Here is a 20,955-nt window from a genome sequence, read left to right on the forward strand (position 1 = left end):
CTCTGATTTTCAAGACTACAATATTGTAGCCACCATGTTGCACAATAAATCTCTTGAACTTATTCCTCTTGTCTGAAATTTTGTATCCATTATCTCATCTTTTCGTACTCTCAATCTTTCACCTTTGAATTTTATTCTCAGCCTAAAAACATGGCCGTGGCATTTTATTTCTTGCCTAAACAGACGTTTTTTAACCTTACAGTTCCACCAGATTACCATCCTCTCTCTTTGCCACCTAATATATTAAAATATATGCAGATATATTATTATTATTATTATTTATTGTTTTGAGACAGGGTCTCACTCAGTCACCCAGGCTGAAATGCAGTGATGCAATCATGGCTCATTACAGCCTTAAACGCCCACGCTCAAGAGATCCTCCCACCTCAGCCTATCTCTCCACAGCTCCTAACACTGTTGGCCTTCCTGAAACTCCATCTGTTGCCCCTGATTTCTGTGCTATACATGGCCCAGGTTTGCCTAGCTTGCTGACCGTGCCTTCCCTGTTTGCACCTCTCCCTCCAGGGTTGCTTTGTGGGCCCTCCTCACCCTTCCTCTCCTTTGGCAATCTCATGGCTTTACTTATTCTCTTTCTGCAGATGACTTCCAATATACATCCTCAACTTTGATCTTCATTCTGAGCTCCAGTCTCATGTTTTCACCTGCTGGTTATATACAGCTGGACATCTCTTTAGCATCTCAAAGTGAGGACTATTACAAAAATCTTCTTCTTTCCTCCCACAACTTCTTCTCTTCTCTTGTTCCCTAGTCATTTGGCCCAAACCCTCAGAGTCATCTTTAACTCTTACTTCTCCATCTTTGACTCCTTGACACTTGTTCTACCATGTAGACCAGGGACTGATTCAGGAATGAGCATGCGATCCAACTATGGCCTAGGAGATGGGAGAGGAAGGGAAGGGAATTCAGTCAGGAGGTGTGGGGAGCAGTTCTAGGAAACATTTTTCCTCTCTTAAGATGATCTCTCTTCTTCTGGACTTGGATGCTTGGAATGACCACTACCATCTTCAGACAATGATGCCTGCACCCAAGACAGCAAAGCAGAAGTGAAAGGACCTGGTCCTTGATGATGTTATTGAGTTTCTGAATCCTTCAGACCTGAAGTCTATGCTACTTTGGAATTTCCAAATTTCCAAATTTGTGAGATATGAAATTCTTTATTACTTAAGCCATTACAGATTGGGATTTAACTTTAAACATATGCAATAGACCACACTATATCAACTCTCCATTCTCTCTCATTTGGACTACTACAGTGCTATCTGGTCTTTGTGCCTTCGAACCTAATCTATTTCATGTACCTGCTAGATTATCCTTCCTAAAGAACCATTTGTTCATTTTGTTTGTCTTGTTCAAAGACCTTTATAAACTTCCTGTTGCCTAGAGAACAGTCCAGGCTCAGCAGCTCAGCATTTGTGGTTTCGTACAGCCCTACTTTCCCTCCTCTACCTACCTCCTGTTATAGATACACAGAATGAAGGGCTCTCACAGATATCCCTCCCTTTTCTGCTATGTGCATGTTTTCTCTGCCTGGAATACTCTTGCTTCTTGCTTCACTTTCACCTGTTTATGTGCAATATAACTTTCCTTGGTATCTCTTCCACTTCCACCCTGTGCAAAGTAATCCCTTTTCCCCTAAGTTTCAATGGTATTTATTGCCAGCTACCTTGCATCAATGCTATTTATATAGTGCAATCTGTTCTACTACAAGCCTTGTTCGATAGAACAGATGGAACACGTTTTATTGAGCACTTGAAATGTGGCTAGTGCAACTGGAGGTCTGAATTTTAATTTTGCTTTAGCTAATTTAAATTCAAACAGCCCCAGGTAGCAAGTGGCTACTGTATCAGGACCATACTATACTAAAAAGCTCTTGAACATAGTCCAGGATCTTTTTTTTTTTTTTTTCCTGTAATGACTACAGAGAGCACCTGAAAGCCACAGTCTTGTTTTTTCCTTTTTATTTTCTCCAGTCTTGAGGATAAAAGACACTGAATATTTACTGATCAATAAATACAGAAATCACATTTCCCAAATACACAAAGACTCCTCTAACTATTTTTGTCCCAAATTCAAACAGATTAAATAAGGAAGAAGAAAAGGCTGAATGACCAAAATTCCGGTTAGTTACTTAGAACAGAGGGATAGTTCCATTGTAAAAGGATCTATCATCTCTTTACAACAGTCCTCCTCTTAGTGAGATAAAGGAACTCTCTGAAGTTTAAAGCTTTTGGGTTTTAAAAAACTATTTACTTAGCAATAATTTCACGCTTACCAAAAAACTGCAAGAACAGTACAGAAACATCCAGATTCACCAATTTTTAATTGTTTTATTTTAAAAATAACCAAGATTCACCACCAAGGTTTAAATTGTATCAATCTCTTCTTTCTGTGTATGTGTATAACAGAGATGTGTGTATGTGTGTATATGCATGTATTTATTTTTTCTGAACCATTTGGGAGAAAATCACATATATCATGTTCTTTTACCCCTTAATATTTCAGTGTTTTTTCTTATAAACAAGGATATTCTCATGCAAACATATTCAGGAAACTTAACATTGATACAATTCTTTAATCTACAGCCCATATTTCAACTTCACCAATTATCCCAAGAATGTCCTATATAACATTTTTCTCCTCCAGTAAAGGATCCAGTTTAGGGTCACGTATTGCATTTCGTTACCATGTCTTTAGTTTCTTCTAGTCTGCAGTGTTCGTCTTTTATGACATTGACCATGATTTAAGAATACAGGCTAGTTATTTTATATTTTATTTTCCTCCACTTTGGTTTGTCTGATGCTTCCCCATGACTAGATAGATCTAAGTTCACTGCTGGTGCAAGGATGTATTTCTTATACATACCTTCTCTGCCCCCCACTGGTTTTTAGACTTGACCTACTCACACCTGTAAGTCTATAAAGCATTATATTTCTATTAAAATACGTACATATACATTCCATAAATTTTTTAAAATTTGCATAAAATACATTATCCTACCATTTCAAAAGCAATTGTTGGCTCTGTACTTTATAATGGTTTCAAAGACTAGTTAAATTTACTGAATGGATTCAATTTATCTAAAATTATTTAATCAATTATTTTATCATTGAGTATGGAAATAATTCCTCAGAGAACTGCTGTAAAGTATTAAAGTTCATGATTTCTTCTTGCCAGTAAAACTAGAATCTTTCCAATTTTGCAAACCCAAATTTTACTTCTGCTTCTCTTAATGATACCACCAATGAAGAATAATTAAATTCCGATATTGTAAATCATAAGTACGTTCAGCTTTTGAAGTGGCAAAGTATTTGAACTGGTGCTATAGCCCAGACTTCAGGTATTTTTAAAGGATGAATGAGGAAAAAGGAAGTGGGGAGAAAGAACTTTAACTGTGGGGAAGGCTGTTACTTAAAAGATGCTTTAAAAAAATTCTCACTGTAGCTACAGTGCTCACACTGGAAATAAAAGAATAAAAATGGTCCTTTAGGATTTTTCTCGGGAGTACGAATTGTTTCAAGGAAGAAACTGGCAGGGATATGGACATTTTGGACAGGGGCAGAAAAATGCCCTAGTGTTTTGGACACCATGAAAGCGCTAGAATTTTTAAATAAATATTTTACATTGTGAGACATGTCTGAGTGTTAAACACTCTTTTTTTTACCCTAGGGGGAAACTAAACAAATATTTATTTAAAGAGATAGAAACTTGAAGCCCCCCCCCCCCCCCCCCCGCTCTCCCCTCAAAGCTAAAGCGTCTTTGGCTCTGCTTCTAGGACTTCTAGGAACGTGCAATTAAAATAAAATCGAAACAACGAAACCCTCGCAGCATTTAGATTTCTTTTCTCCCCCTCAACTGCTCAAGAAAAGTCAGAAGCCGACACTTTTTTCAAGTTTCGAAGTTGTCAGTTGTGAGGATCCCAAGACGTCTCCTGCACACGCCAGGGACCATTCCGCACGGCTCCCTCCCGTTAGCCGGCGGCCTCGGTGCGGTCGGGCTCCAAGGGGGTGTGTCCCGGCCCGCTGCCACCCGGCGCCCGCCTCCGCCGCAGGCCCACCTGCTCCTCTCGACCGCCGCTGCGCCCCGGGGTCCGCCCGGACTCCCGGACCCCACCCGCGCGGCGCCGCCGGCCGCCCCGCAAGTCCCGCCACCCGCTTCCGGACCCAGGCCAGCCCCTCCGCGAGGTGCAGCTGGGATGCGAGCTCAGTTCTTTTCTTCCTTCAGCCCAAACTGCTAGCGGCCCCCGTGGCAGGAGGTGGGACCCGCACCCTACCCCCAAGGATGGGGGGCCCAGGCCGAGAAAGGGGGTCCCGGCCCTCCGCCGGCTGCCCGCACCGGCGCCCCCCTCGCACGTCCCCAGCGGCGGCCCGCGTCCTCCATCCAGCCCTTGCAAGACAGGCGTAGAGACTGCGAGTGTCAGAGGAGGGGTACGGGGCGGAGGAAGAGCATCCCCGGGCCGCCGCCGCCGCCGGTCGTTCCCCCGCCGTTCGGCTAGGGGAGGCCTCGTCACAGCCGCCGCCTCAGCCGCGGCCGCAGATCTCGCGGTGTTTGCCGGCCGCCGCGCCGCCATATTGTGTGACAGTATTTTGATTTGGACTGGGCTGGCAGAGCCGCGGCGAGAGCGAGCGAGAGCTGGGGGGGTGGGGGGAGGGCAGGCGAGCGCGAGGGGGGTGGGGGCAGAGGGAGGTGGGGAGGCCGAGCGAGCCGGAGCCGAGGATCGGGGAGCGGCGACGCCGCCCAGCCGTCGTTTTTGATCTGCTGCAGCCGCCGGCGGGGCGACCCAGCCCGACCCCCTCCCCTCCCCCTCAGCCAGGAGCGGTGGCGGCGGCGGCGGCCGGAGGGAGTTGGCGGCGGCGGGCGAGCGGAGGGGGCTGAGCGGGGAGGGAGGGAGGGCTGAGGTGTCCCCCCTGCCGGGTGGAACCGGAGGCGGCGGCGGCGCTGGCGGCGGCCGTGGTGGCGGAGGCGGCGGCGGCGACGGTGGAGACGGCTGCCCTAGTGGGAGAGGCGGCGGCGGCGGCCGAGGAGGAGGAGGGGGAAGCGGCGGCGGCGAAGGGTAAGCGGACAGCGCTGCCGGGCCTCGGCGGGATCCCCAGCCCGGCTCTCCCCTCATCGCCCCGCACCCCCCTCCGTGTGGAAGGGGCTCTGCCGCCTCGCGAGGCCCGTGCGGGGCGTCCGCTTCTAACTCACACTTTTCCTCCCTCCGCCTCTTTCCTTCCCCCAGTGGCGAGACGGAGAGGAAGGCCCCCTGAGTCCCCCAGTCCGGTGGGGGTGGGGAGCATCGGGCCGGGCCTGGGCTCCGGGGCGTCCGTGCAGGGGGGAGGGGGAGCTTCATTGGAATCGTGCGCCGGGGAGAGCCCGGGGTGGGGGAGGGCCCAAGGGGCTGGGGAGGGCACCTCCCTGCGTCGGCGCCCCCGACCCGCCCCCAGGCATGTGTGAGGTGGGGGCGGGGGAGGAAAAATCTCCTTTTGGGGAGCGGAGGTCTAGTTAAAGATAATTTAGGGGCGGGGGTTTTGGGGGAGAGACACGGGGCAGTTATGTGGGGGTCGGGCGAGGGGGAGAACATCGTTCCCTTGCCGATCTTGGTTTTCTGCAGCTCTTTGAAGTGGGGGGCAAGCCTTGCTGTGAATATGTGGCCCCTTAGATCTCACTGGATGTTTCTAGTTTTCTGTCCCATCAACCTCAAACCCTATGATTGTGGTTGAGGCAGGGAGGCTGCAAGGGTCTCTTGGCGGTGCCTAACAGGTGACAGGTGGATCTTTCTGTTGCTGATGCTGTGAGATGTTCGGGCAGAGTTGTACACCAAAGTGTCAGAGACCGTGTGTGTGAGTTTGTATTTATGTGTTTGGCCATGTTTCATTCCATATATAGTATATTTGAGATGTTAGGTTTCCATTCTTCAAGTCAGGTTAATTGTTGTGGATAAATTCTTCAAATGTTTCTGATAAGAGGGGTTTCCAGGAGAGTGGAGGGAGTTCGCAGCTTCACAGGGGTTTCTCCGTAGTTCATGAAATTCAGGCCCCCAGTGTAGGCTGTTGAGTGCCCTTATTCATTGGAAAGTTCTTGAACGCTAAGATCGTATTCAGAGCAACTGTACGGCAATATAATTTTGCATCCATTTTGTCTGTTTTAGGTAAGTTTGTAAAGTGTCTTAATTTGGGGATCAGATTGATTCCCATTTTAGAAAAGGAATTTCGTTTCCGCTTTAGCATACTCTAAAGATGATGATGATCATTATGCAATTCCAGATTGGGCCGGGAAATTTGGTGGGCATGGAATAGAAAAAAATGAATTGCTTTCATTTTTTTCCACTTCTGCTTACTACACTCTTCATACAGTAGCAGAGTATTGACACCTTTTCAAAAATATCTTTGCATTCTTTGTAACAATGAAATCACGATTTTAAACTTTGACGGTTTGAAACTTTAAATTTTGAAACCATGGCAGTTTGTAATAAAGGAAGACTTGTTTTTCTTTTATTGTATGCTTTGGCTGAGCATTTTAATTAGAAACAATGGGAAGAATTGTTAGATACGTGAGCTATAGGCTAAATTAGGGTACAGTTTAAGGATTCTACTGCTTTTAAAAAACATGTATGGAACGAATATGTTGAACGATGGTACTATCAATGTGTTAACAGGAAATAGAACAAAAATTCCAGTGATTCAGAACTTCTGTTTGGGTTTTTCCCTCATAAGTCTAATCAGTTTCTAATAGAGGGTGCGTAAGTTTTAAATCTTTCAAGAATCAAACTAAAAGTTGAATATATCAATTATAGATGAATAAGTTATCCCTTGCATATACTCCATTATTTCTTTTTTCTCTTGTGTGCATCAAATAACTTTTCCTGAGTTTAAAAGTATTCTCTTAAGGACACCAATGAAATGCTACTATTGAATCCCCTTCAGTTAACTGTTCCATAGTAGAACGTGTGCTTTAGTGACTCATTAAGAATTGGGTAAAATAATGAGAACCTCATCAAATACGTGTTTTCTGAAAAATAAATTTTAACTTAATCACATTTGATTGAAATCACACTTACACTTGGTCCTCTATTTAATGGAAAAAAAGCACTTGCCTTCAGCTGAGGGTATTGCTAAGACTGGGAAACAATTTTTTTTGTTTTGTTTTCTTTTTTTTTTTTTTTTTTTTTTTTTGAGACAGTCTCGCTCTGTCGCCCAGGCTGGAGTGAGTGCAGTGGTGCGATCTTGACTCATTGCAACCTCCGCCTCCGGTCAAGCGATTCTCCCACCTCAGCCTCCCTAGTAGCAGGGATTACAGGCGCCCGCCACCACGTCCGGCTAATTTTTGTATTTTTAGTAAAGACGAGGTTTCACCGTGATGGCCCAGCTGGCCTCGAACTCCTGACCTCAGCTGATCCACCTGCCTCGGCCTCCCAGACACCTAATGAAGTGAGGTTTTTAAACTCCGCAGTTACGTAAGCAGATCCCCACTTAGGTCAGTATTGAGAATTGCTTCTTTAATATTAACAACATCTTACACTTGGGTAAATGTCTTATTACATTTGTGTCTTGACAGAAATAGTTTATTCTACATCCATAGTTTTCCCAGTAAGGAAAATTTGTTTTCATAAAATACTGTTTAAAATGAAATGTACATATATGTATCTGTGAACATACTGCATTTTGAAAAGTAAGTATAATGTAGGCTATTTTACTTTATGAGTTACTTGCAAAAAAAGTCCTTGAGGAATGTCTATTTTCTAAAACAGCATTTTTTTTAGTTATATAAGCAGATCAAGACTAAAAGTTTATTTTTTATCATATTTTAGAATTTTTGCCTTGTTATAGATATTTTGGGGGAAGTTCCTGATAATCTTTTCAATATATAAAGTTCATAAATTAAACTGTAATTGAAAAATCAAAATTGTAATTCCATTATATCTCTCTCTGGCCAGGTTCCCATGACCCAGAACACTAGTAGCACTTTTCCTTTGTTTCACTTATGTCATCTTTATTTGATCTAATATTGGGTCTCTCTAGAATAGAAGGATTATGAGGTAGTAACAGAGGTACATGTGAAGATTGGGCAAAACAGTAATAAGGAAGAGAAACAGAGGATAAGATGCCAGCAGAGAATTAGATGAAAAGTTTTAGGCAGCTAGGAATGTGGAGATATGGGCAGCGGTGGCTGCCAAGCACAGGAAAATGATCATGCTGAACTGTACGAAGGAGATTGTCTCTGAACCGTTTCATAGGTTCTGGCACTCTCTATATGTCATCTTATTTAAAACCCTCTGTATTAAAATGATAAGAATTTGGAAACATTGAAATTATATGAAATTTAAATGTATGCATATTCATGTGTTTTTGCCTCTGGCTCATATTTCCAGTATACTTAAAGTATTTTAACATTTTGTTTCTTATTATTCTGGTCCTAAAAAATCAAGGAGGCTGCTTACTCAGAAAGCTAAAAAACCTGAGTAAGTACTCTTAGGAGTTATACTTTTTATGTTTTCTTTAGTTAATCACTAAACTTGACTGATCTTGATAAAACTAAGGAATTAGAGATTGCTAAGAGGGTGCTATCTTTTTCTAAGTATCCCGTCTCTCAAAACAGCCTGTTTACTAGCAAGTGGTACTTTACCTACATTCATTCAGCCTCCTAAGAAAAGAAAAAGATGCCAGAATAATGATCACACAGCTCCTACATTGAGGTTATGCATTTTACTTGGATTTTTATTGGCTCATTTTACAGAATATGTTTATTCCTATTCCTGAAGGAATGAGCACAGTGAGAAGTGTCAGCTGATGAGTGATGTTTCAGGACATCCAAGTCAGAATTATCACAAAGTAAAATTGTGTATGTTTATATGAATAAAAGATGTCTATGAAAATTGATTAAAGTTTTGGCACTTAAAAGTGCATTTGTTCAAAATTTAATTTACATACACCCCCTTACCTTTATGCTTCATAAATGAGGCTTTGCTGAATGTGACTTTTTGATTTGCCTTATTCATGTTTAATGTAAAACTTTAGTAAGAAATTTTATTTAATTTCTAATCACATATACCAGTTAAGAATATGATACCCAGGGATTGATATCCTGCATAATAAAGGGAAAGGAACTAATATTTATTGAATGCCTACTGTGTGCCAAGCTTTTCTTCATTTCAAAAATATTTATTGAGCACTTATTACGTGCTAGGGACTCTTCCAGATGCTGGAGGTGCTGTATTGAAGAACAGATAAAAATAGCTGTTTTCATATAGTTTACATTTAGTGGTAAAAGACTTAATAAATGAGTACAGTGTGATATGCCTGGGAGAAAACAGTACTGTGCGGAAAAATAAAACAGAAAAGGGAGTTAGGGAATGAACATTACTTACTGATCTTTTTAAAAGCTATGTAATGGGTATTATCCTTGATTTCAAAAAGCAAAACCTATCCCATACATAAAATTTTTTTTGCTTTAAGAATACACTTCAAATTTCAGAACACAATTATATTTGTACTTCAAAGTTAGAGTTTCAACCATGATTCCTATTGTTAGTACTTCAGAAAACTATTTTATGGCTGGATAGAAAATTGGAATTTTGAATCCTGATTTTGCCACTTACTAGCTTTGCCACTAGGTTTGGGACCAGTTACAATTCATTAGCTTCTCTGAGCTTGTTTTCCTCTGTGTAAAATGGATATGATATCTTTTTTTTTCTGGTGAAGGAACATTGTGTCATATCTTGTTGAATATGTTGATGAGCTGTATCTCAGCATTTTAACAAGTAAACAACAAATATTGTATAAAGTTCCAATTCATGTAAATACTTTAAAAATATTTAGTACAGTGCCTGGCACATAGTAAGTATAGAGTAAATGTTTGCTTTTTGTCATTATTTTACTTGTTAATTCGAAGAATCTGTTATATAAATTATTAAGGAACGTTTTTGCAAAGATAAAATAACTCAAATTGTGAATGGGATTTTTGAGGAAAAGTGGAATAACCATGCAAGTTGCAATACTTATTTTCGTGTTTAGACTGGAAGATCACGAAACAGCACCTCAAGGGCAAAACATGTCTTCCTTTCAGTCTTTACTTCACATTAGTTTCAGTGCTTGTCCTGTAGTTAAGAGCTCAAGAAATACTGTGTGTTAAATGTTGAATGGTTCTTAGTGATCATTTTTCGTAGATTACAGCTCTTTTTGTAGTAAACTCCTGAGTCTGAAAAGTGGCTGCACTGGAATCTCTACTTTTAATTTTAAGCACTGACAAGATATTATTATGCAAAGTCTTTTAAATGCTATTATTTGAATCTAGCCAAAAGTTCAAAAAATATTCTAGAAATTGAGGGGAAGAAATCAATTATTTGTAGCTAGATTAGTCTTCATTAACCTATTTCTATGATGTTGTTGGCAGCAAAGTGAAAAAGTAATACAGAAGTTTTTAAAACAGTGGAAGAAAATTCATGAATAATTATTTGCTCTTAACTGTTAAAGAACAAGTTTACCTTATCTTTTTAAGATAATTTCATGAAAGTGTAGATTTGTCCTGGCTTTATGGATTAAATAGCTTGGTCATTTACTTACAATATTTCCTGTGATGCAGGAAATACTGGTGTTTTCACTGAAAAGTGAAAACGTCCACCAGCATCCCACCTCCCATCTTCACAGTAACCATTCTTAAGATGCTTAAATCTTAGTACCAGTCAGTTCTTTCCTGTTCTGTTGTAAGTTATCCTCCACCTAAAGAATAATAATTTTAGCTTTCCCCAAACTTAAGTCTTCTGTCAAGTTCTGAGGCTTTTAGTCTTTTACCCAAAATATTTCTTGGATTTTTAAAAAGTTCCCGACAAAGCATGTATCATGTGCTTTATATTTGAATATGAACAAATAGGGTGAAAAGTATTTCATTTTAGTATTTGGTGTGCCACATTACTATTTTAGAAATCAGATAGAAATACATACAACTGAACATTTTATACTCTTGTAATTTTTTTCTTTCTTTGCTTGTTTTGAACAATACTACAGGACAGAAATAATTCCTACAAGGTGTCAGTTTGAGTGGCTTCAGAAAGGAAGTCTGATTTGCCTCCAACAAGTACAAGAGACAAGAGCAGTATAAGAATTTGTAGTATTTTAATTGCCTTGTTAAAAGAAAATGGAATTCTTGTTTCACTTAACAAGAAAAACAAAAACCGGCCTAGTACCGGTGCTCCTAGTACAAGTCACAGAAGCCAGATAATAAAGTAGAGGTTGGAAAGGTCCTGCAGAGAGAGAGACAGAGAGAGAGAGAGAGACAGAGAGAGAGAGAGAGAGAGAGAGAGAGAGAGAGAGAGAAGGAAGCAGCAAGAGTATAGGAATGGGGATTTTAGCAGAGATTTTGGTAGAAATATGTGAATGCCGATTGTTAATAGTAGACTTGTCTAAAATAATGTATTTAAGTGTGTGTGAAAGAGTAATTTTTGCTCTGTAAATTTGTATTCCCCAGTTTATTAACCATCATCTGAATCATTAAATAATATTATTCATATTTTGAATTTTAGCTTAAAGTTTTACTCTCACATTGATATTAAGGAAAATTATTTTTGACATTTAATATCTTAATGTTTACCTTTTTAATGTTAGCAAAATTGAGCACATCACAAGTTTGCTTCCTGTCGGTTTGCCAGTGGCCAAAGATACTGCTTGGCTCATCAGTATAGAGCCAGTGGCAGTTCAGGGGAGTGACTTTCCATTCCTCATCAATGAGAGAAAATACTTGCTAATGCAAATGAAAACTTGAACTCGGCAACTTGACCTTACAGAACATTGTCCTCAGGCCAGGCAAGTTTTGTTTAGTCAGAGAAATCAACAAAAGCAGTAATTCTGATACGAACTGGGGCCATGGGGTAGAAGAGACTTTACCTGGTTTTAAACTGTGTAAAATATTCCTTTGGAGTGCAGTTACACAATCATAGCTCACTGCAGTCTCAAACTCCTGGGCACAAGCCTTCCTCCCACCTCAGCCTCCTGAGTAGCAGGGACAACAAGTGTGCGCCACTACACCCAGCTGATTTCTAAAAATTTTTTGTAGAGACAGGATCTCCCTTTGTTGCCCAGGCTAGGAAAATACTGCTTTTGATTTTGAGTTGATCTCTTTGTTAATTTGTCAGCTTCTCAGCCCCCACCGCTTTAACTAAATATCTTAATTTTACCATGTTGGGAGTCAGTGAAGTATAATAAGAAAAGCTCTGGGCTTTAAAATCATATGAGCCCAAGTTCAAATCTGAGTTCTGTTGCTGACTGTAGCTATGTGGTTTTAGGCATCATTCACAGTCTCTGAGCCAAGGAGTTTTCTTCAGAAAAATGGATATAGTATTACCTGCCTTTCATAGAACAGGTGAATTCTTGTTCTAGTTACATTAGGATATGTAGCTTAAATAGTGGGAAGTAATTTTACATTTGGAATTTTGCTTTGTTAGGTTTTTTCTTTAAGGTATCTGTCCACTTCATTTTTCCTCAACATATATAATGAAAAAGAATTTCTATACTTTTTAATTTACTGTAACTCCTTAGACCAAAGATGAAACAAACAGAACATCACCATTATTTTTTTAACTACAAAGTAAACATGCGGATTATTAATTATTTGTATTTTTCTTGCCTATTCCTGTGGGAAAAGCTGCATTTTCGATTTGAAATTAGTCCACAAATCTATAATATAGTTCTTTGTAGGAAAAGCATTAGAAAATTGGCATGGATAAGATTTTGAAAACACCTCAAATACGAGGTTTAATATGATACTACAAAACTTGTGCCACTTGATCTGTGTACTTTCCTATTATATTTATGTTTTAAGAGAATGTCTCGCTATGTTGCCTAGGCTGGACTACAGGGGCACAACCACAGCTCACTGAGGCCTTGACCTCCCAGGCTCAAGCGATCCTCCCACCTCAGCTTTCCGAGTAGCTGGGATTACAGATGCGCACCACAATGCTTAGCTTACTTTGTATTTTTTGTTAAGGAGAGTTCTTCCTATTTTGCTTAGGCTGGTTTGGAGCTCCTAGGTTCAAGCAATCATCTTGCCTTGGCCTCCTACCTAAATATTGGGATTACAGGTGTGAGCTATCACACCCAGTCTGTTTTAACATTATAGCAATGGATTTATATTTTGGTAATAAGTTATCTGTATTACTATAGTACCAGGAAGAGTAAACAAATGGTATTATTATGTTAAAATGTTAGTTACACAAATAGCATTCAATACTGATTATTACAGCAAAATAGTCTACAGCAGGTACACTGGTTTACTCAGTAGATTGAGACAAAAATTTTTAGCCTGGGTGACAAAGCAAGACCCCATCTCAAAAAAAAAAAACAAAAAAACTCATTGCGTTTTATTAAGTTCATAGGCTTAGAACATTCTGTAACGTATATACATGAAATCTCTTAGCCTAGAGGTAATACTCTTTAATCTTACACATGTGCAGTTTTTGTGCAATCTGTAAAATAAAACCAGAAGCACAAACAGGAGATTGAACCGTTAATCATTGGATAAATGACGTGTTATCATGGCAGAAAGAATTGTAAGGTACATGTTGGTCTTTTCAGCCTTGTGTGTGTGTGTTGTTGTTGTTGTTGTTGTTGTTTTGTTTTGTTTTGTTTTGTTTTGAGATGGAATCTTGCTCTGTTGCCCAGGCTGGAGTGCAGTGGCACAATCTCAGCTCACTGCAACCTCTGCCTCCTGGGTTCAAGCCATTCTCCTGCCTCAGCCTTCTGAGTAGCTGGTATTACAGGCACCCACTACCATGCCTGGCTAATTTTTGTATTTTTAGTAAAGATGGGGTTTCACCATGTTGGCCAGGCTGGTCTCGAACTCCTGACCTCAGGTGATCTGCCCGCCTCAGCCTCCCAAAGTGCTGGGATTACAGGTGTGAGCCACCGCGCCCAGCCTCAGCCATGTTTTTTTAAGTGGTTTTTAGCTTTTGCTGTTGGAAAAGTCGACATGCAGAGTGAAGTATTATGCACAGAAGTTTTATTTTTGTTTTGATGAAATGCCATTATTTAGAAAACCTAACATTTTCAAATCCTTTTGGATAGGTCACTTAATATCAGTAATAATTAGGTCAGCAAATTAATTTTGCTTTTTTGTAGTTTGCAAGAGTTTATCTTATGTTCAGCAGAGCTAATACTTGTATAAAAATTTAACTGGGAGAAACTGCCCTTTAAATATTAATATTCAGATCTGTGGTATAAAGCCTATTATATAGATATTTGCTTCCACATTCTTGATATCCTGTGGACTATTTTGTCTTTTACACTTTTCTGTTATACTAGCATTTCCTGGTTGTAGGTTTCTGTTAGTGTTGTCATCATTATAAAAAATAGGCAAGATGGTTGTTTTTTAAAAATTTAGGACAGATTAAATTTAGGACATAGTTCCTTTTAATTCATTGAGCACAAATTATGGCATAGTTGCTTGGTTAATTTTATTGATTTATTATTTATTTATTTAGAAATAGGGATTTCGTTATGTTGCCCAGGCTGGTCTCAGTTCCTAGGCCCAAACCATCCTCTTGCCTCAGCTTCCCGAGTAGTTAGGACTATGTATGGCATGCCACTGAACCTGGCAACTTGGTTAATTTTTAAAAGGCAATTAGTGACCTGACAAACATGAGCGTCTGCTCTTCAGAAGTTAAGCAGCTGTATGTTGCAGATATATGTAGGTGTCACAGTTAGGTAGTTTAGAATTGTGAGAAAATGTGCTCAAGGAACCATCCAAGGGATCCATGTCAAGTAAAAGTTGCTAGAAATACAGATATTTTATAATTTGCGTTGAGAGGAACTGTTACTGTTTACCCTATGCTTAGCATGTACCTGAAGTACTGTTTGCTACTCTTAGGATGATTTTATAGGAAATGGAAATATAAGCACATGGAAATGGGGATTTCAGAAGAAAATTCCCACTTCCACATATGACGATTCTGCTTTTTTGCATATAAAAGTACATTGACACATGTTGAATGCCCTTTGAGATTTGTCTAGCTAAGGTAATTGTTTGGCCTGCATGAGACATACTCATTCTCCTCATGAGATATTTCCCCTCATGAACAATGCCATACATTTAAAGGATGATAGAGCCATTGCTGTAATTTTACAAGTGGAGCAAGAAGTTAAGTACTCTTATTGAAGGTAATTAGTTCATGGGAAGATTGAAGTGGTGATCTTAACCAAACCAAACTATTTATCAGTACATCAACTTTTATAGAATATAACATTATCAAAAGAACAGAAACTCCATAGAGCATATTTCATATGTTCTCTATGACATGCTTATGCAGAATAGCTGTCTAACCCAAGAAATCTTGCCTTACTCATTCTTCCATTATGTCTCATCTCTACATTCTGTTTGTTTGTTTGAGATGGAGTCTGCTCTGTCCCCTAGGCTGGAGTGCGGTGGTGCAATCTCAGCTCACTGCAACCTCCGCCTCCCAGGTTCAAGCCATTCTCCTGCCTCAGCCTCCCAAGTAGCTGGGACTATGGACGCATGCCACCACACCCAGCTAATTTTTTGTATGTTTAATAGAGACGGGGTTTCAAAACTGTGTTAGCCAGGATGGTCTCTCTCTCCTGACCTCGTGATCTGCCCGCCTCGGCCTCCCAGAGTGCTGGGATTACAGGCGTGAGCCACTGCACCCGGCCTCTACATTCCTTATTATTCAAACTACCTTACTTATCCAATAGTTTTGAGTTCCTACTGTGTGCCTGTACTTTGCTAGGTCAAAGGGGTGGACAGATGTGTAAGATACAGTTCTTGTCCTTAAGAGACATATATACAAACGCATGTGATATACTGTGACAAATGCTGTGACAGGGTTAAACATAAAATACTTTAGGAATCCATAGGAGGTAGTATCTCCTATGGATAAGGATTAGGCAGTATCTCCTGTTCAGTAAAGGATGAAAGGATATGACAGGGAAATCTTCCTAGGAAAGGTGATACTTAATCTGAGTGTGTATCAGATAGGCAAGGAAGAGAGTTACAGGTTGCAGATAGAGAGGTCTTTTTAGACGGAGAAACACCATGCATGAAGGATGGAGGTAGGAAGGTCCACATGTACACTGTAACTGTGAGTAGTTCTACAGTGCATTAGGTACCAGTGGTGGGTTAGCTGAAAGTGAGGTGGAAAATTAGAAAAAAGAACATTAAGATGTCTGTATACTCCATAAAGGAGATTTGACTTCATCCTTCAAATGATGGAAGACAAGTTCTTAAATTAACATTCTAAAAAGATTCTCTGGCTGTAGTGCACAAAATACTTTAGAAAAGAGCCAGGCTTGGGAGGAAGAGGCAGGCCTATAAGTATCTATTTGAGAGTTGATTAGGACTCGAACTAAGGCACTGATAATGGGGTAATTAAGAAGTATAGGTAACGTGTTTGAGAAGGAAATACTGAATGTGAAGTAAAGCAGTGAAGATCGCACATGCCCTGGCTTGAGTTCCTGGGTGCATAGTTGTGATGGTGATATTCACCAATACGTAACAGACCAGGGTTGCAACAGGTGAGGAAGACGTTTGAGTTCTGTTTGTTGATTTTAAGGTTCTATGGAGGGTGAAAGAAGAAGACTTCACTTTATATGGAGGAGATTAGAGAAAGCTTCTCTGACTAGATAACATTTGAGCAGGTACATGAATGAAAATAGAGGCAGTAGCAAATGCAGTGGCCTTTAAGTGGGATGTGCTTGCCATCTTCTAAGAGCAGGAAGGCAAATATAATTGGAGCTGAGCGGGGTTGTAGGGAGGAAGTAGGGTAGATGATACCCAACTTTGTATGCTGTTCATGTAAGGTGTTTGGATTGTGATAAGGACTTTAGATTTTACTCAGGATGGGGTAAGAAGTCACCAAAGGGCTTTAAGATAAAATCTAATTTATATTTTCCCGCCTCACTTTTTAGAACATTATTTCTTGGCATTTGTATGTGTGTGGTTTTGTAACATTATTATGTATATGTATAAATTCATGTGACCTTCACAATTAGGTTTTAAAACTGTTTCATCATAAAGATATTCCTTTGTTTTACCCCTTAAGTTTCACCTTTCCTTCCAGCCTTAACTCCTGGCAACCACTTACCTGCTTCTGTTCTCTATCACTGTAATTGTCACTTAAAGAATGTTACATAAATGAAATCGTACATGATGTTACCTTTGGAGATGGGCTTTTTTTCACTCAATATAATCCCCTTGAGATCCTTCCAAATTGTTGCATGTATCAATAGTTCATTCCTTTTTAATGCTACAGAGTTTACCATTGTATGGATGTACCACAATTTGACTTTGGAATTTCCAACTTTGGGTTGTAAAAATAAAACTGCTGTGAACAGCTTTTACAGGATTTTATGTGAAAATACGTTTTCATCTCTGTAGGGTAAATTCCCAAGAGTGCAGTTGTTGGGTTGTGTGATAAATGTATGTTTAAATAAGAAACTGCCAGACTTTTCCAGAGTAGCTGTACCATTTTACATTCACACCCCCAGTAGGTGAGAAACCTACAGTTTCTCTGCATCTTCCCCAGCATTAGTATTGTCAGTATTTCTTATTTCACCCGGTCTAATAGTATGTAGTGACCATTAATTTGCATATCCCTAATGGCTAATGATGTTGAACTTATTTTCATGTGCTGCTTTGCTGTCTACGTATCCTCTGTGGTGAAATGTGTTCAAACCTTTTTGCTCATACTCTAATTGAATTGTTTAGTTTTCTTGTTGAGTTTAGAGAGTTCTTTACACATTCTAGATCCAAGTCCTTTGTTGAATGTGTGATTTACAAATACTCTCTCCTAGTATGTGGCATGTCTTTATATTCTCTTAACAGGGTCTTTTGCAGAGCAGGAAAAAAAATTAGCTTTGATGAAGTTCATTTTATTCATTTTTTCTTTCATGGATTGTGCCTTTCTTGTCAAGTCTGAGAACACTGGCTAACCTTAGGTCCCAAAGAAAAAAGACTATCCTTCCTTTATTGAATTGCTTTTGTACCGTTGTCAAAAATCAGATGGTCATAATTGTGAGGATCTATTTCTGGATTCTCTGTTCTGTTCCATTGATCTTTGTGCCTGTCCCTCCACCAATACCACACTGTTTGATTACTATAACTATATAGTAAGTCTTAAAATTAGATAGTGAAATTCCTCTAACTTCATTCTCCCTTTTCAGAATTGCTTTAGCTATTCTAGTTCCTATCCATGTGAAATTTAGAATCTATAACAATGTCAGTTTCGGGGAAATTGATATGTTTATTTTGTTGAATCTTCAATCCATGAACATGGTATGTCTCTTATTTAATTCTTTTATTTCTTTTGTCAGCATTTTTTCATTTCTAGCATAAAAATCCCATGCATATTTTGTTAGATTTATACCTAGATGTATATTTTTTAGAACAATTGTAAGTGATACTGTGTTTTCAATTCTGATTTCCAATTGTTCATGTCTGATATGTGGCAGTATGGTTGGTTGATTTCTGTGAGTGGACCTTATATTCTGAGACTTTACTAAATTAGCGGTTTTAGGAGGTTTATTTTGTAGATTCCTTGGGTTTTGTGATGTGCCTGTGCATAGAGACAGTTATTTACATTTTTTTCTTCCCAATCTGTATGCCTTTTATTTCCTTTTCTTGCTCTGCTACTTGCAATGCTGTTTCATAATAGTGGTGGGAGCTGACAAGCTTGTTTCTGATCTTAGTGGAAAAACATTCAGTCTTTCACCATTAAGTATATGTTAGCTGTAGGTTTTTTGTAGATGCTGTTTTTCAAGTTGAGAAAATTCCCTTTTTATTCCTAGTTTGTTAAGTGTTTTTATCATGAGTAGGTCTTCAATTTTGTCAAATGCTTTTTTTTCTACATCAATTGATATGGTCATATGGCTTTTCTTCTTTAAGCTGGTAACTAGTGGTAACTTACCTTTTTAAATATTCACTCTGTTGTGTGTGGAGTAGACTTTGGAGATAGAGCAAAGATTTAAACAGGGAAAATATATTAGAAATTATTGTCATACTCTAGATAAGAGAGGATGGTGGCTGGGACCAGGACAGTAATAGGAAAGGGTGAGAACAGATCAAATTTTGGATATGTTTCAAACTCTGTGTGGGAAAGAATTGCTGATGAATTGGATCTGAGGCATAAGAGAGAATTCAAGGATGACGAGATTTTTGGCGCAAGCAGTTGGAAGTATGGAGTTGCCATTGACTCAGTTTGGGAGCGTGGTAAAGTAGCAAGTTTAGATTGAGCAATCAGGAGCCTTTTTTTTGGACGTGTTAACTTTGAAATGCCTTTTAGACATATAACCGGTGATATCAACTAGGCAATTCATTCAATATAATGGAATTCAGGCAAGAGATTCCGACTAAAAATATGAATTTGGGAGTATCAGTGGAGTTGATGTGAAAGAAGTTACAGTGGTATTTGTTTAAAACTATACCTGTGACTGCTTTCTAGTTACTGTAATTTCGGATTTATTAGCAAAAAGCCAGACTCTTCTAACATGTGAAAGAGCTTTGTGAAAATTTGGATTAGTTCTGCTGTGTATGTGACATGAAATGCAACAGAAATTATGGGATTGGGAGGTGATTTGGGGATGTATATTTAATATGTTCTTAATCATACTTATTTGATAGGTAAATGGCTGTAATAGTGGTCATCTAATGGTATCTTCCTAATTTTTAGAGCTTTGCCCTAAATCTTTATAAAATGAAGTAACTACATGTTGTGGAAAGAAAGGGTTTGACACTGTTATTAAGTGCCCGAATGACTTTCTGTGGCAACATTTATCTTATAGATAAAAACAGCCAGAGAGATACATGAAAAATAAAGATGAAAAACAAGAATGTAAAATAGCTAGCAAGGAGAGGTTTAGGCCAGAAATACATCAGTAAAGGGAGCAGGTCAGTCTTAGTCACAGAGAATTTGTAGAAAGATATGTCTTCTGAGTCCTGCTCTGACCATGTTTACTTTAAATTAATGTAATTTGGAAAATTTTTAAAATGCCACAAGTTTTTTCTGTTGTAACTGATTATTAACTCCAATAATATTTCCTTATTGATAATTTATATCTTTCTAGCACTTTGTTTTATTTACCCCCATTGCAAGATTACCATGTTGTATTCTAATTATCTGTTTACCTTTCAGTTTCTCCCACTAAATGTCAGTTTTTGTAGCATGAGTATGATACCTTGGCACTTGAGTGCTCAGTAAATATTTGTGAATGAGTGGACACAGACTACTAGAGTTTAAAGCTAGTAAACCTGATCGTTTTCGAAAGTAAATGAGCTTTTGGGATTCTGGAGTACAGGTTGTGGCTGAATGTCTTTCTGATGCTTCCAAACAAGCATTCTACCCCTAGAGATTGCACCCATACATAGCAGCATCCCCAACCCAGGATTACTGAGGCGTACATTTTTGCCTCTCTTTTTTCTCTTTTCCCTAGTGGTAATGGATTTCTGCAAATTCATCTGAACTTTGGCCCAGACTTCTTGTGTTGAATGGAGTGCACATTGCAAATAGTTGGCTAGGTTTAGAGTTGAGTCCATAATAGCATGTCTCCTAGGAAATTTCTTGTGCACATTTTAAAAGAAAGGAATGTTCATCCGACTATCTTCTACCCAGTCCTTCTGCCCATTTTCAGGTAGGTGGTAGATGTATAGGCCAAGTTTCTCTTCAGTGTTTTTATATACCTCTTCACTTTTGAGCTTTACAAGACAAAAATACCCTTAGCCCTTACTATTCCAATGCAGATTTAAATATTAGGAGATTCGGTATTTTTAAAACCACATATTCTTTTATTTCCAGATCCATTGTGTGTGTGTGTGTGTGTGTGTGTGTGTGTGTGTGTGTGTCTATATGTCTATATGTGTGTACAGATACATATGTTGTGTTAGTCCATGGCAAATTAATGAAGTTTGTAAGAAGAATGTCTTTCTCTGGTATTGTTGACACCAACATAGTAAGAATGTTTA

General features: G+C 39.3%; 1 protein-coding gene across 2 annotated transcripts in view; it reads left to right on the top strand.

Annotated features, from left to right (window-relative positions):
• The first annotated feature begins 4,761 nt into the window (after positions 1-4,761).
• The window catches only part of TAB2 (TGF-beta activated kinase 1 (MAP3K7) binding protein 2), a 91,347-nt gene continuing 75,153 nt past the window's right edge, over positions 4,762-20,955 (top strand). For both annotated transcript variants that reach the window (XM_030929407.1, XM_030929408.1), the window contains exon 1: positions 4,762-5,071. The gene's annotated coding sequence lies outside the window, so the exon portion shown is untranslated. The remainder of the gene's footprint in view (positions 5,072-20,955) is intronic.

The sequence above is a fragment of the Rhinopithecus roxellana genome, chromosome 4 (genome assembly GCF_007565055.1).
Source record: "Rhinopithecus roxellana isolate Shanxi Qingling chromosome 4, ASM756505v1, whole genome shotgun sequence".
In the NCBI taxonomy this organism is placed as follows: domain Eukaryota; kingdom Metazoa; phylum Chordata; class Mammalia; order Primates; family Cercopithecidae; genus Rhinopithecus; species Rhinopithecus roxellana.